Consider the following 14,855-nt stretch of genomic DNA (forward strand, 5'->3'; position numbering starts at 1 on the left):
CCTTGTTTGGGTGTAGGGCCTGATCAGAGCCTGGAGGTACTGGGGTGCCGTTCCCCTCACAGCTCCGTAGGCAAGCACCATGGTCTTGTAGCGGATGCGAGCTTCAACTGGAAGCCAGTGGAGAGAGCGGAGGAGCGGGGTGACGTGAGAGAACTTGGGAACGTTGAACACCAGACGGGCTGCGGCGTTCTGGATGAGTTGTAGGGGTTTAATGGCACAGGCAGGGAGCCCAGCCAACAGCGAGTTGCAGTAATCCAGACGGGAGATGACAAGTGCTTGGATTAGGACCTGCGCCGCTTCCTGTGTGAGGCAGGGTCGTACTCTGCGGATGTTGTAGAGCATGAACCTACAGGAACGGGCCACCGTCTTGATGTTAGTTGAGAACGACAGGGTGTTGTCCAGGATCACGCCAAGGTTCTTAGCGCTCTGGTAGGAGGACACAATGGAGTTGTCAACCGTGATGGCGAGATCATGGAACGGGCAGTCCTTCCCCGGGAGGAGGAGCAGCTCCGTCTTGTCGAGGTTCAGCTTGAGGTGGTGATCCGTCATCCACACTGATATGTCTGCCAGACATGCAGAGATGCGATTCGCCACCTGGTCATCAGAAGGGGGAAAGGAGAAGATTAATTGTGTGTCGTCTGCATAGCAATGATAGGAGAGACCATGTGAGGTGATGACAGAGCCAAGTGACTTGGTGTATAGCGAGAATAGGAGAGGGCCTAGAACAGAGCCCTGGGGGACCCCAGTGGTGAGAGCGCGTGGCGAGGAGACAGATTCTCGCCACGCCACCTGGTAGGAGCGACCTGTCAGGTAGGACGCAATCCAAGCGTGGGCCGCTTACTCCTTACCTTATTTTTCTTGATCTCTGGCATTTTCCACAACTAGTAAAAATTATTCCACACATCTGACTTTCCCTTTACTTCCTGAGAAACCAGTAAACATTCCCCCGTTTCGTGTTGATTTGTCATGTCCTCTGCATACATTTTGCTCTCACATGTGTTGTGGTGTTCAGAGTTTGTTATAACCAATGCATTGATGTGATTATGATATGCTCACTCTCTGTCAGGCCCTATTTTGCCCTATTCAGACAGGATTCATTTTACTGAGAAAGGTCGGGTAATGTAATTTTGTGCACGAGCACAAAACACCACATCTATAATTTTAGTCCCATCCGAATCGGCCATGTCAGTAATGTTTACATGGCAATAGAGTAACAATTCCAGCCAGAATAACCTTCTGTTTTTTGGTGAACTCCAAGGTCCTCTGATAATACTAGTCCCGTGCGAATCGACATCCCTGTGTTTTGAGAGAAATGTCTGAGTTTGACAGGTGTTGCTTGTGCAAAGAAAAAACAAGAACTGATTCGATAAATTGAACTAAGTGCTGCGCATAGCTATATATGAATGGCCTACATGTAGCCTATCAACTTTAACAGTGAATGCTTTTGTTTACATGTTTTGTGCGTATAAATGGAATATTGCCAAATACATTGTAACGCTCAAATGAGTGAATGGGTGTGGAGTCAGGCGCATAGAGCAAAGGATGCGGGAAAAAAACACGCTTTAATGTCCAAAATCAAAAAGAACAAAATAGTTATACCCAACACAGGCGTAACTATTACTACAATATGTACCCTCAGGTAAAAATACCAGGACAGCGAGAAAACCCAACAAAACACTAACACCTCTCACAAATACAGAATAACAAGCCCGCACAAACAGAATCGGGCTAAACTAACTTAAATAACACCACCCTAACAACCAAACAATGAACAGGTGAAAACAATTAGACAAAACCAAACGAACACGGAACAAAGGATCGGTGGCAGCTAGTAGACCGGCGACGTCGACCGCCGAGCCCCACCCGAACAAGAAGGGGAGCCACCTTCGGTAATATTCGTGACAGTAACCCCCCCCCCCCTGACGCCGGCCTCGGGGATGACCCGGGGGCCGAGGCACAGGGCGATCCGGATCATACCCCTCCCAGTCAACGAGGTACTGCATGCCCCTCACCCGGCGTCTTGAGTCCAGAATAGCTCGTATCGTGTACGCCGAGGACCCCTCGATGTCCAGAGGGGGCGGAGGGACCTCCAGAACCTCACCTTCCTGCATGGGACCAGCTACCACCGGCCTGAGGAGAGACACATGAAACGAGGGGTTAATGCGATAATACGAAGGAAGTAATAATCGATAACAAACCTCATTTATTCTCCTCAGGACTTTAAATGGCCCTACACACTGCGGACCCAGCTTCCGGCAGGGCAAGCGGAGGGGCAGGTTTCGGGTCGAGAGCCAGACCCTGTCCCCCGGTGCAAACACGGGGGCCTCACTGCGGTGACGGTCAGCGCTCTTCTTCTGCCGTTCACTCGCCTGACGTAATGATTCCTGGACGGCCCTCCAGGTCTCCTTAGAGCGCTGCACCCACTCCTCCACCGCAGGAGCCTCGGTCTGGCTCTGATGCCATGGTGCCAGGACCGGCTGGTACCCCAACACGCACTGAAATGGTGACATGTTGGTAGAGGAGTGGCTTAGTGAATTCTGGGCCATTTCAGCCCAGGGGATGTATCTCGCCCACTCCCCTGGCCGGTCCTGGCAATACAACCGCAGAAACCCTACCCACCTCCTGGTTCACTCTCTCCACTTGGTCATTACTCTCCGGGTGATACCCCGAGGTCAGGCTGACCGAGACCCCCAGACGTTCCATAAATGCCCTCCACATTCGGGAGGTAAACTGGGGACCCCGATCAGAAACAATATCCTCGGGCACCCCGTAGTGCCGGACGACATGGGTGTAAAGAGCCTCCGCAGTCTCCGCAGTCAACAGGATAAGATGGCAGGACTTAGAGAACCAATCCACAACGACCAGGATTGTCGTGTTTCCCTGAGAGGGAGGAAGGTCAGTAAGAAAATCCACCGATAGATGGGTCCACGACCGTTGTGGAACGGGGAGGGGTTGTAACTTCCCTCGTGGCAGGTGCCTAACTTCCCTCGCCCAGGTGCCTTACTTTGTGTGCACACGAACAGGAGGAGACATAGAATCGCACATCCCTCACCAAGGTGGGCCACCAGTACTTCCCCCTAAGACCTCGCACTGTTCTTGAAATGCCCGGGTAACCCGACGAGGGTAGACTATGAGCCCATCGAATCAATTGATCACGAACAGCGAGCGGCACGTACCTACGACCCTCCGGACACTGTGGAGGCGCAGGTTCCTCCCTTAGCGCCCGCGTCCACCCCCCATACTACTGGTGGCACCAGCTTAGCCGCCGGAATGATGGGAGTAGGATCGATGGACCGGTCCTCAGTGTCATAGAGGCGGGACAGCACGTCGGCCTTAGTGTTGAGGGAACCTGGTCGATACGAGATCGTAAAACGAAATCTGGTGAAATACATGTTGCTGAGATACTCCAGGTTACAGTGGTCAGTCCAGATTTTTTTTTTTTTTTTTACTTTATTTTACTAGGCAAGTCAGTTAAGAACAAATTCTTATTTTCAATGACAGCCTAGGAACAGTGGGTTAACTGCCTGTTCAGGGGCAGAACGACAGATTTTGTACCTTGTCAGCTCGGGGATTTGAACTTGCAAACTTTCGGTTACTAGTCCAATGCTCTAACCACTAGGCTACACTGCCGATGAGGAAAGGGTGCTTAGCCCCCTCAAGCCAGTGTCTCCACACCTTCAGGGCCTTAACCATAGCCAACAACTCCCTGTCCCCCACATCATAATCCCGCTCCGCTGGCCCGAGCTTCTTCGGAAAAAAAGCACAGGGGCAGCTTCGGTGGCGTACCCGAGCCCTGTGAGAGCACCGCTCCAACCCCAGCCTCGGGTGCGTCCACCTCTACTATGAACGCCAAAGAAGGGTCTGGATATGCTAACACTGGCGCCTCGGTGAACAGCGCCTTCAACCTACGGAAAGCTCCGTCCGCCTCTGCTGACCACTGCAAACGCACCGCTCCCCCCTTCAGCAGTGAGGTAATAGGAGCTGCTACCTGACCAAAACCCCGGATAAACCTCCGGTAGTAATTGGCAAACCCTAAGAACCGCTGCACCTCCTTTACCGTGGTCGGAGTCGGCCAATTACACGCGGCCTTGACACGATCACCCTCCATTACCACCCCCGAGCTGGAAATGCGATAACCCAGGAAGGAAACGGCTCATTTGGAAAACTCACATTTTTCCACCTTCACGTACAGGTCATGCTCCAGCAGTCGCCCAAGAACCTTGCGCACCAGATACATGCGCGGTGCGTGTAGCGGAGTAGATCAAAATATCGTCAATATACACCACCACACCCTGTCCGTGCAGGTCTCTGAGAATCTCGTCAACGAAGGATTGAAAGATAGCTGCAGCATTCTTTAACCCGTACGGCATGACGAAGTACTCATAATGGCAGTTTTCCACTCATCTCCCTCCCGAATACGCACCAGATTATACGCGCTCCTGAGATCCAGTTTCGTGAAGAACCGCGCTCTGTGAAATGATTCCACTGCCGTAGCGATGAGAGGTAGTGGGTAACTAAATCCCACCATGATGGAATTGAGACCTCGATAATCAATACACGGACGCAAACCACCATCCTTTTTCTTCACAAAAATGAAACTTGAGGAGACGGGTGACATGGAGGGTCGAATAAACCCCTGTCCCAGAGCTTGTCGAGCGCCATATGTCGAGCGCCACCCGAACAAGAAGGGGAGCCACCTTCGGTAATATTCGTGACATACATCAGTAAAAGGTATTGAGCCTATTTAATGCAACCCCCACAAAAATGTTTGGAAATTTTAAGATAATTTCTCATCCATAGCCTTAAAACGCATCTCAAGTGCAACCCAACCAAGCCGCACCGTTTAGCTCACATTTAGCTCACATTAGAAGGCTGGGAGGCATATACGATGTACTGTGGATCACTAAAATATCTTAATCATTATGATATCACCTCCTCAATTCAAATATGATGATGACTCTATACCCAAGATGGTTTGGTATGGTTTAGAAACTTGTGAACCTAGCACAAGTTATCAGTGCGGCCCTTTCACCTGGACATGTTGAAATACTGTATCTTCACGCCTACAATAAAAACATTCAGACTTCCATCATAACTGTCAATTTGTACAAATGTTTAAAAAATATATAACGGGGCAGTTTGTAAAACACAAATCCCATCCGAGTCGTCCTCTTTTATAATGGACATTCTGGAGGAATAATTACATAACCAACGTTCTTTAGTAATACTAGTCCTGTGTCCAATAGGTCCAATAGGCTTTTGGTCACGTGCATGCGATGGTCACGTGCATGGATACATGTGTCAAGTAAAGAGAGCAAGGGTTGAGGGAATAGGGAATGTTTTTCCTAATCAAATGAGGGATGCCTCCCGGGTGGCGCAGTGGTTAAGGGCGCAGTGGTTAAGGGTGCTGTACTGCAGCGCCAGCTGTGCCACCAGAGACCCTGGGTTCGCCGCCCAGGCTCTGTCGTAACTGGCCGTGACCGGGAGGTCCATGGGGCGATGCACAATTGGCCTAGCGTCGTCCGGGTTAGGGAGGTTTTGGCCGGTAGGGATATCCTTGTCTCATCATGCACCAGCGACTCCCGTGGCAGGCCGGGCCCAGTGCGCGCTAACCAAGGTTGCCAGGTGCACAGTGTTTTCTCCGACACATTGGTTCGGCTGGCTTCCGGGTTGGATGCGCGCTGTGTTAAGAAGCAGTGCGGCTTGGTTGGGTTGTGTATCGGAGGACGCATGACTTTCAACCTTCGTCTCTCCCGAGCCCGTACGGGAGTTGTAGCGATGAGACACGATAGTAGCTACAAAAACAATTGAATACCACGAAAGAAAAAGGGGTAAAATTCAAAAAACTAAAAACAAATGAGGGGTTTTCGGTAACAGAACTTTTCAGGCAGAAATGGCTGTAATTATGTTGCAGCTCCAGCCACACGGACAGCGCGATAAACACTGATGTTCTGTGGTCCAGCAACACGGACAGGCAATGTTCTGTGGTGGTTGCTATAGCAGGGAGGAGAGAGACAACGGCAGCTAGTAACAGTCACTCGCTGTCTTTATTTTTAACACAGCCCAGCAAGCCTGAGCCCTTCCCGACACAAACAACTCAGTTGCTGGTCGGACTACCTCTAGTAATTTCTGTATCTTAATTATTTAATCAAAGCATCAGACAAGCGCAGTGAATATAGTTGATTTGATTAAAACTCATAGGATGTGTCACTATATGGAAAAATATACGTTTAAAAATGTTGACCAATCGATTGGTCGAAGAACAGACGAGTCGGTCGACCAATATTTTTTTCTGTCCGGGACCTCCTTAGTTTAAAGTCAGACATCCACGCTTGCAATTATAGAGTTGAAATATCTAGCCAATACATTTTGAATTTAATAACATTGCATGTAAAAAAGCTTGTCAGAGCTGTAACTATAACATTTTGTGTAATTAATAGCTTGTCAGAGCAAGTACAAATGAATAGGATGGGTAATGTACTATATAGGTACACATTAATTACAATTAAGTACCCTCAAGACACATTTCATTTTAACTAGCTAAATACTGTTTAACACGTAGTAATGACGTAGTCAAGACCAAAAATATAAAGTAGCCAAAAAATAATTGACTCAAATCATTCCAATCCAGGTTAAAATGCAACAGCTTTTTAATCGTATTAGTGGCTGGCTGTAGGACCACGTGGAGCATCGCTCGGAGAGCCGCTGCCAGCCTGCTCCCTTTTTCTATAACTTTTAGAAAGCAGAGAGCAGAGACAGTGCCATTTAGGCAGTGCGCCGATTCCTTTGAATTTGATGTCGGCATTTGAACTCGTTCTTGTAAACCTTGTTGTAATATGATAGCCATGGGTACTTTGAATTGGCATTTGGGAGGTGAGGGAGCCCTCCTTTTTGGTGACCATTCAAAACCAAAAGTTATTTTATTGCTATTAAAATATAGGCTGCGATATCTGTAGGCCTAATTGATATCTTCATTAGTTTGCCCAGTAGGCTAGCGCAATTTTGGTTTCATGTATTGGTATGAAAATTAACACAACTGAACAACTTGCTATTTAGAGCATTTCCCCAAAATAAATGTCCTGTTTTTGGCTTCAAAGACGTTTAACAATTCTATGCTATAACACATGTATGTTGTCATGCAGTGACGGAAAAATAATTGATGCAAATCATTAATGATTTAATTGGATTAACGTTTTTTTTAAACTTCTTGCTGTAGGCCTTCTTCATCATCATCCTCTGCCTGCATCCCCAATCCTTACCTGTAGCCCACCTGCTTCTGGTATAATACATTTCCACCTTTTACTCTATCAGTCTTGTTTGTCCATCTTCCTCAATTAAAATGAGATACTTTTACAGATAAATCTTGATGGCAAAACGTAATTAAATATTGCTAAGTTATTTAGCTATAGTGTGGATGTAGGGTTGTTTTTTAAGTATAATAATCACCCATATAGTGCAACTACTGCATAGGCAATACAATAATATCAGACAGAGACAAGCTGGCCCGTCACAAATACGCAAGCCGGCCCTTTGAGGCTAGTATTTTGAAATCAATATTCTTGGCGCCACATTGTTGATACAAAATGTTTCTATATTCTCAAAGCCTCCTTGTTGACGCTTCAATATTCGCAGAATGTTTCCTGTCCCTGGCGAATAATGCAACTGCAAAAATTAGCTGGGCGTACACATGAGGAACATCTCTGAATCCAGCTCAACGAGAAAATGTTGGTGGGAAGCGCACGAGACAATAACACTGTCATGGTACACTGTAGGCCAATGCTCCATTCCACAAGGGTGGCTTCATATAACCTATAGCAGGGGGTCAGGAAACTTTTTCATGTGGAGTGGCAATTTACAATTGATCCTGCTTAAAATCTGTAAGCCAGTTATGATTTTCATATATGATTTATAGGCTACCTAACTGTGGCCCCAAATATTTTTAACTGCCCAAAAATGAAATGATTCTATAGCTGACTACTAGACAGAGGCTCAGTCGATTGTGCACCACGCCATGGAGCTCCACTATGCCTATTTGCACCGAGGCTCTGTCCATTCAGCACCACGTCACGGAGCTCCACTATGCCTACTTGTACCGAGGCGCTGTCCATTCAGCACCACGTCACGGAGCTCCACTATGCCAACTTGTACCGAGGCACTGTCCATTCAGCGGTACTGAATCACAGGTGCGGTCTTGGCTCCCTTTAAAAAGGCATGTGTAGATTTTCCTTTTGTATTGGAAGGTTGTGAGTTCAAACCCCTGAGCTGACAAGGTACAAATCTGTTGTTCTGCCCCTGAACAGGCAGTTAACCCACTTTTCCCAGGCCGTCATTGAAAATAAGAATGTGTTCTTAACTGACTTGCCTGGTTAAATAAAGGTAAAAAAAAATTGTTGTCATTCTTTGGTCTAGTTTGTTTGTCTTCATGCGTCCTTTTTGATTGCGGGCCAAAGTCAATTATTTGATGTAGGCTATGCCTTTTATGCATGTGTAGGATTTATCTGGCATAGTTTGCATTCGAGGTCAGCTGTTTTATGCAGCAGTTCCTGTCACATTGATGGTGGCATTTGAAGTCGGCCTAGTTGTGACTCGATAGCGTGTATTATGCCTCTATTTCTTGTTGAGCCCATACGCAGTTCCACAGAGCTTTAAACCTAATTAATATAATTTTTGTTTGTTTTTGTTTTCTGTTCTCCAAATAGAGTGTGCAAAACTGTCATCAGGGCAAAGGGTGGCTACTTTGAAGAATCTAAAATCTCAAATCTATTTGGATTTGTTGAACACTTTTTTGGTTACTACATGACTCCATATGTGTTATTTCTTATTTTTTATGTGTATATTATTATTCTACAATGTGGAAAATAGTAAAAAATAAAGAAAAAGGTGTGTCCAAACTTTTGACTGGTACTGTATATTATATAGCCTATTGGACGCGCCACCTATGCCGTCATCAATGTGAAAGTAACCAGTGCATAAAACAGCTGGCTGCGAGACTTACAAGGCCAAGTTGAAATGCTGACATCAAATTCAAAGCAATCGCCAAACTACCTAAACGTGATCCTACAGCCAGCCAACCAATACGCTGCCGTTGCATTTGAATCAAGATTGGAATGATTTGAGTCTACTTTTTTTGGCTACTTTTACATTTTTGGTCTTGCGCAATCAACGCCCTTCTCTCACTCTCTCACTCACTCACTCACTCACTCACTCACTCACTCACTCACTCACTCACTCACTCACTCACTCACTGCTTCCCCTTCTGTCGAGAATGAGGGTGCAGTGTTTGTCCTCCAAGGTAACCAATGAGAGAGAGAGTTCGCTCTGCCCTTATTTTGCATTATCAAATTATTATTACATCTTTATTGTTACATATTATGTATTTAAGGATGTTTCTAAATTGTATTTAATTCCTAGACATGTTCTATGTATAGCGGAGCTCTGCCTCTCACCTTTTGTGTTCTGCTTCTCAAGCCTTTCACTCTGGCTTCCTGTGTGATATACGCCTGCAGGTAAAGAGAACAAGTTCAGTCACACATGCTGAATCTTGTCTGTGTGTGTGTGTGTGTGTGTGTGTGTGTGTGTGTGTGTGTGTGTGTGTGTGTGTGTGTGTGTGTGTGTGTGTGTGTGTGTGTGTGTGTGTGTGTGTGTGTGTGTGTGTGTGTGTGTGTGTGTGTGTGTGTGTGTGTGTGTGTGTGTGTGTGTGTGTGTGTGTGTGTGTGTCTTTGTGTGTCTGTGTGTGTGTGTCTGTGTCTGTGTGTGTCTTTGTGTGTGTGTGTGTGTGTGTGTGTGTGTGTGTGTGTGTCTGTCTGTCTGTCTGTCTGTCTGTCTGTCTGTCTGTCTGTCTGTGTGGTAGACATAGGGGTGTTTTCTTACGTGGGTGGGGGAGCATGTCTGTCTGTCTGTCTGTCTGCAACATGAACATTTTTTATTAATTTACAAAAGGTCACCACATCTCTGAATCAACTGTCTCAGGTTTCCTAAACACAACGTTTTGTTTGTGAGTTTTGTCCCTCAGACAGCCAATGGTCTTCTACGAGACAGTTAAACATTTACTATCTCTGGTTACAATGGAAAATAAACAGGGCATGTCAGCTTGATAGCTGGGCTGTACAGAGGAGGTTTTCTCATCAAATTATCCCCTCAAGATTTAAGCCAGATCATCAGTTACAAGGAGTGATTTAGGAGAGAGTCTGTAGCATAATATCAATTAGAGGTCGACCGATTAATCGGAATGGCCGGTTAATTAGGGCCGATTTCAAGTTTTCATAACAATCGGAAATCGGTATTTGGGCGCCGATTTGTTTATTTTTTTTTTTATATATACCTTTATTTAACTAGGCTAGTCAATTAAGAACACACTCTTATTTTCAATGACGGCCTAGGAACGGTAGGTTAACTGCCTCGCAGAACGACAGATTTTCACATTGTTCATTCAGTATTGTTGTAATTGTCATTATTATACATTAAAAAAAAGAAAATCGTCCGATTAATCTGTATCGGCTTTTTGGTCCTCAGTATCGTTGTTGAAAAATCATAATCCGTCGACCTCTAATATCAGTTGTATACCGTTGGAGCAAGTGTAAGTGTGGTGTTAAGTACAGTGATAAATCAATCTGTAGACACAGTGCGCTATAGCCTGTTTGCTTCTTATTTTCTCTTGGTAGCCCATTAAGAGTTGACTGTTGGGACATCTGAGGTGTGTGGGTGTGAGGCTAACCACTGTGTCATAGGATATGCTGGGATGGTTTTCTCTTCTGTACACACACAGACACAGACACACACACACACAGAGAGAGAGACTGACAGACACATACTGTACACTGCACATGCACACATGTAAAACACACACATGCACACACAAACACTCCTTCAGGCCCATTTATACACACTACACACACTGGTCAACAAGAGTTGTTTTAACCTCTGCTCCCCGTCCACTCCTCACGCACTCTCTTCACACAAGAAGAAGTACACACACACACACTCCACCACAGTCCTCAACACGCAGACAGTGATAATTTACTGCCTCATCCCTCCTCACCTCTCCTCTTTGCAAACACACCACAAAAAAAGAGGAGAGCAAACGGTGTTAACTTCACTCAGAGAGTAGCGTCCTCTCCTCAGAGCTCTTCCGCTAACTGACCCAGGCCCTCTGAAGAGCTGCAGTATAACAGGCATGAAACAGGCTCGAACATTGGCTTTTGTGTGTTAGGAGGGTCTTTACATAACCCACATAACCAAGCCGCATTGTCTAGCAACCAGCCGGCTGCTGAAGAGGGAGCCTTGTAAAGAGAAGAGAAGGAGGGTGTTTGTGTGGAGGGCTTGTTGAGGGGAGAGGAGAGGTCTCTAGACCCAACCGGCAGGGAGGGTTATCTGGGATGCAGGCCAAGCCGTTAAAATGCTAATGCCCTCTGGGTAGCCTGGTCTGGCTAGTCACAGGCTTTGACACAGCTCTCTGCTAGATAGATTAGCAGTATAAATCATGGCATCATTAGGACATTTCACCTGTTTATATTGAGATGAGTTACGGCCACATGTTGGGATTTGCCAATTTGAAATGGTTCATGCTTGTAAAATGGAAATGCCTACATTAAATTGTACTTCAATAATAAATTGGTATGTGGAAAATTAGTATAGTGTATAATGAAAAGCATTATTTTAATGAAAACATTATATGGAAACAGTTAAATACTGTAAGATGCATTTTGATAAAGAATGAATAGTGATAGAGGATTAACAGTGATATGGGATAAACATTGATAAAAAGAAGGCTACTGATGCTCTGACTATGTTAGCTACGTCCCCAGAGTGACTGAGTGTGTGACTAAGTGAGGAGCCACCCTGTCCCACCAGGTGTTCCTGGTACTTTATAACAGCATCATTGTGACTTCCTGCTCTGATGATAATGGTCCATTTAGCTGAGACTGTCAACCCTCCTGTTCACCTCACTATTCCCCTCCTTAGTATTCTGTTCCTCCTATCTGTCCCCCTCTACTCCCCACAGGATAAAAAGAAGTGATTATTACCTTTGTGACATGGCACCATTGTCTCCCAATACACAAAGACAAGCTGTCCCGTTGGCCACTACCACACTGCTGTTCTCACTATTGTCATTTGGCTGTTAGGGTGTGATCAGGGATGAGTAGTGGGATAGAGGGGTACAGGGTGTCGTGGAGAGGTTGCGGGGACTTGGGAGCCTACCTGGGTTCAAATACTATTCAAAATCTTTCAAATTACTTTGAGCGTTTGCCAGATGGGTGGGATGTACACTTTTGGGACTTTTATATTAGTTTTCTCACAACAGGCAAGCTCAATCAAGCAAAGTTGTTTGAAATGATTTCAAATAGTATTTGAAACCAGGTCTGGTGGGATCTAGGGAGGTGTTGATGGAGAGGTGGTGGGTGTTAGCTGCTATAGAGGCTTTGTAAAGATGGTGTGAAATGGGAGCATTGGTATTAAGCGTCTTATCCCAGTCGGGGGTCCATTGTGTGACAGGCTGAGCCCCCCCCCCCCCCCCACCAGCATCCATGATCTCCCCCATTCTCTCTCTCTCTCTCTCTCGCTCTGTATCTCCCTGTATCTTCTCCCCTCCTCCGTAATTGACAAGCTGTCCCAAACAGCCTCCTCTTCACCTCCCTTCCTTTTGCCTGGAGATGAGATACATTCTCTTTCAGGATTTACAACATACCTGCTAAACCACAGCCACAGCAACGGGCAGGATTCACAGTTTAACACCACACTTTCTTGGGATGACACTTGCGGTCTCTCAGCAGTGTGTCATTGTCCCATTTGCCAGTTTAGACGCATTTCATCATTTATATATAGGGCCTTGAATTTTTCCTCACCAGGCAACCTAGTCAGGGAAAACCCAGGGACCTATTGTGTAATGGCTATTTACAATGGAAACATACGTATAGTTGTATGATGAAGTAGGTAGGTTTAGCTAGTGTCACTCAACAGGTGGGCTAGTGAATTCTCACATCTTATCAAAAAGCCTAAAGGATTGGTGTCATAAATCGCTAGCTTTTCTCTCCGCCACGTACGTCCGCAGGCAATAGCTGTGCACTTGAATGTGTGTGTTTGGGAGATTGCGGGTCGGTCGGGTGTGTGTACATACACATATTTGCACAGTGTTATCCAGTTTGTGTGGGGCCAACAGGAGTTGTGCGATTGTCAATAGTGGAAGTCTATATAAAACTCATTGACAAAGAGTGAACAAACAGCAGTGGTTTGCTCAGGACTTCCTAACAAACACTCCACAAGGAGAGAGAGGGAGAGATTCCGATGGAGAGGGAGAGAGAGAGAGAAAGAGGGAACATTGATGGAGGGAGAAAAGAGGGAGGCACAGAGGGAGCCACAGAGGGAGCCTTGGATGGGAGAGAGCGGCCGGCAGGGTCCGGTTTAGGTTACGCCCCGATTCTCTACCCTTCTCCCAAAGTGTGCGCTTGCACACTCCCCGTCTGTCCACGGCATGGCAACACTCACACACCCCCAAATAGAAGAGTTGTCCTCAGGATGAGTCTACTGTGTACTACCGGGGATGTTGGCCCGATGATTATGTGACAGCAGCAAATGTTACTGCTCTATCGGTTGGGCTGAGGACAGGTCAGGAGAGAGGACGGGAAAGGAAAGTGGAGCCTCATAGAAAGTTTCACTCATAATAAGACTGAGTGGAGTGGAGTAATGTTGTTGTAGTCCCCCCATCCCCATAGTAGTGGTTTGGCCCTGCCCCTGGGCTGCACTGTCTCTTGGGATAAACTACTACAATAGGGGGTGTTAGGGTTAGAATGCTAAAGCTCTTGTGCAAACAGAGTTCTTGAATGAAGGGGACATAAAACAAATCTCTCTCTTCAGCCTCCACTGTCAGATCATGACCATCACTTTCCCTCCCCGTTTGAGACAGGAATTTGGACAGGATCCCTGAACTTTAAATGGGAAAATAGTTCCATCCTTTTTGGGTCTGGAGGGAAATTATGTGCCTCGTTGTGGAGAGGAAAGGAAGCGTTACAGTATATAAGATATGGGCTTAGAAGCAGGGGATGAGTGGGGAGACTCAGGAGAGAGAGAGAGCAATAGAGAGTGAGAGTGAGAGAGATAGAGAGCGAGAGAGCGATAGATAGAGAGAGGATTCAGACTAAGAGGTGAAAGGCAGGGTGATTCAAATTCATCCCACGGTGCAAACAAAAGAAGGAATGAAAAGAAAGAGAATGCAGCAGGAGAGAGAGAGAGAGAGAGTTGAGAGGGGGGAAAAGATTTGGGTGAAGAAAAGATTGTAAGCCTCCCTTGTAACCCTGCGTATCCCTGAACAGTTCCCCCTAAATCACAACCCTTTGACTCAAAACACAATTACCCCTGTAGAAAACGGAAGAGAGGAGGCGAGAGAAGAAGGGGAATGGATGGATGAAGAGGGAGGGAGAGAACATTTATTATTCCACAGCCCCCCCCCTCACCAAAGTTCCCTCATTGCTGAACAGGAGGTCAACAATTGACTCGATTACTAGACAAACTTTCCAAGGGGCCCTCTATACACTGCCCCCGTCCTCTTTTGGGCCCTACACACCATGTACTCACTCAGCCCCCATGGCAGCCCCCGGACTCTTGGGACCACTGTTGATTTTTTTCTAGACCCCTTTTATTGATGAGCCAGGTCCTTAGGGGTAAATGTTTGGCCCTTTTCAGGTACCCCTGTCTGGCAGTCGCTCTCTCTACTCTGGCCACACACTCCTCCCGCTCGCTCTAGTTGAACCTTTTCAGCTGGTGAATGATTCTCCTCTCCCTCCTTTTCTTTCTGAAGAGCTGGAGGGAGAAGGGAAGAGAGGGACTAGAGAGAGAGAGACGGTAGAGAGAGAGAGAGCAGA

General features: G+C 46.4%; 1 protein-coding gene and 1 long non-coding RNA gene across 2 annotated transcripts in view; one reads left to right on the forward strand and one right to left on the reverse strand.

Moving 5' to 3' along the window:
- The window catches only part of gli1 (GLI family zinc finger 1), a 140,732-nt gene that overhangs the window by 35,638 nt on the left and 90,239 nt on the right, over positions 1 to 14,855 (forward strand). The gene's annotated exons all lie outside the window — the stretch shown is intronic.
- Positions 1,544 to 9,492, reverse strand: LOC135541163 (uncharacterized). Its single transcript, XR_010455928.1, has 2 exons — positions 9,447 to 9,492; positions 1,544 to 2,130 (listed from the first exon to the last, which is right to left on the reverse strand). It is a non-coding gene; the product is annotated as an uncharacterized LOC135541163 (long non-coding RNA).

Source organism: Oncorhynchus masou, chromosome 6 (genome assembly GCF_036934945.1).
Source record: "Oncorhynchus masou masou isolate Uvic2021 chromosome 6, UVic_Omas_1.1, whole genome shotgun sequence".
NCBI classification, from domain to species: Eukaryota; Metazoa; Chordata; class Actinopteri; order Salmoniformes; family Salmonidae; genus Oncorhynchus; species Oncorhynchus masou.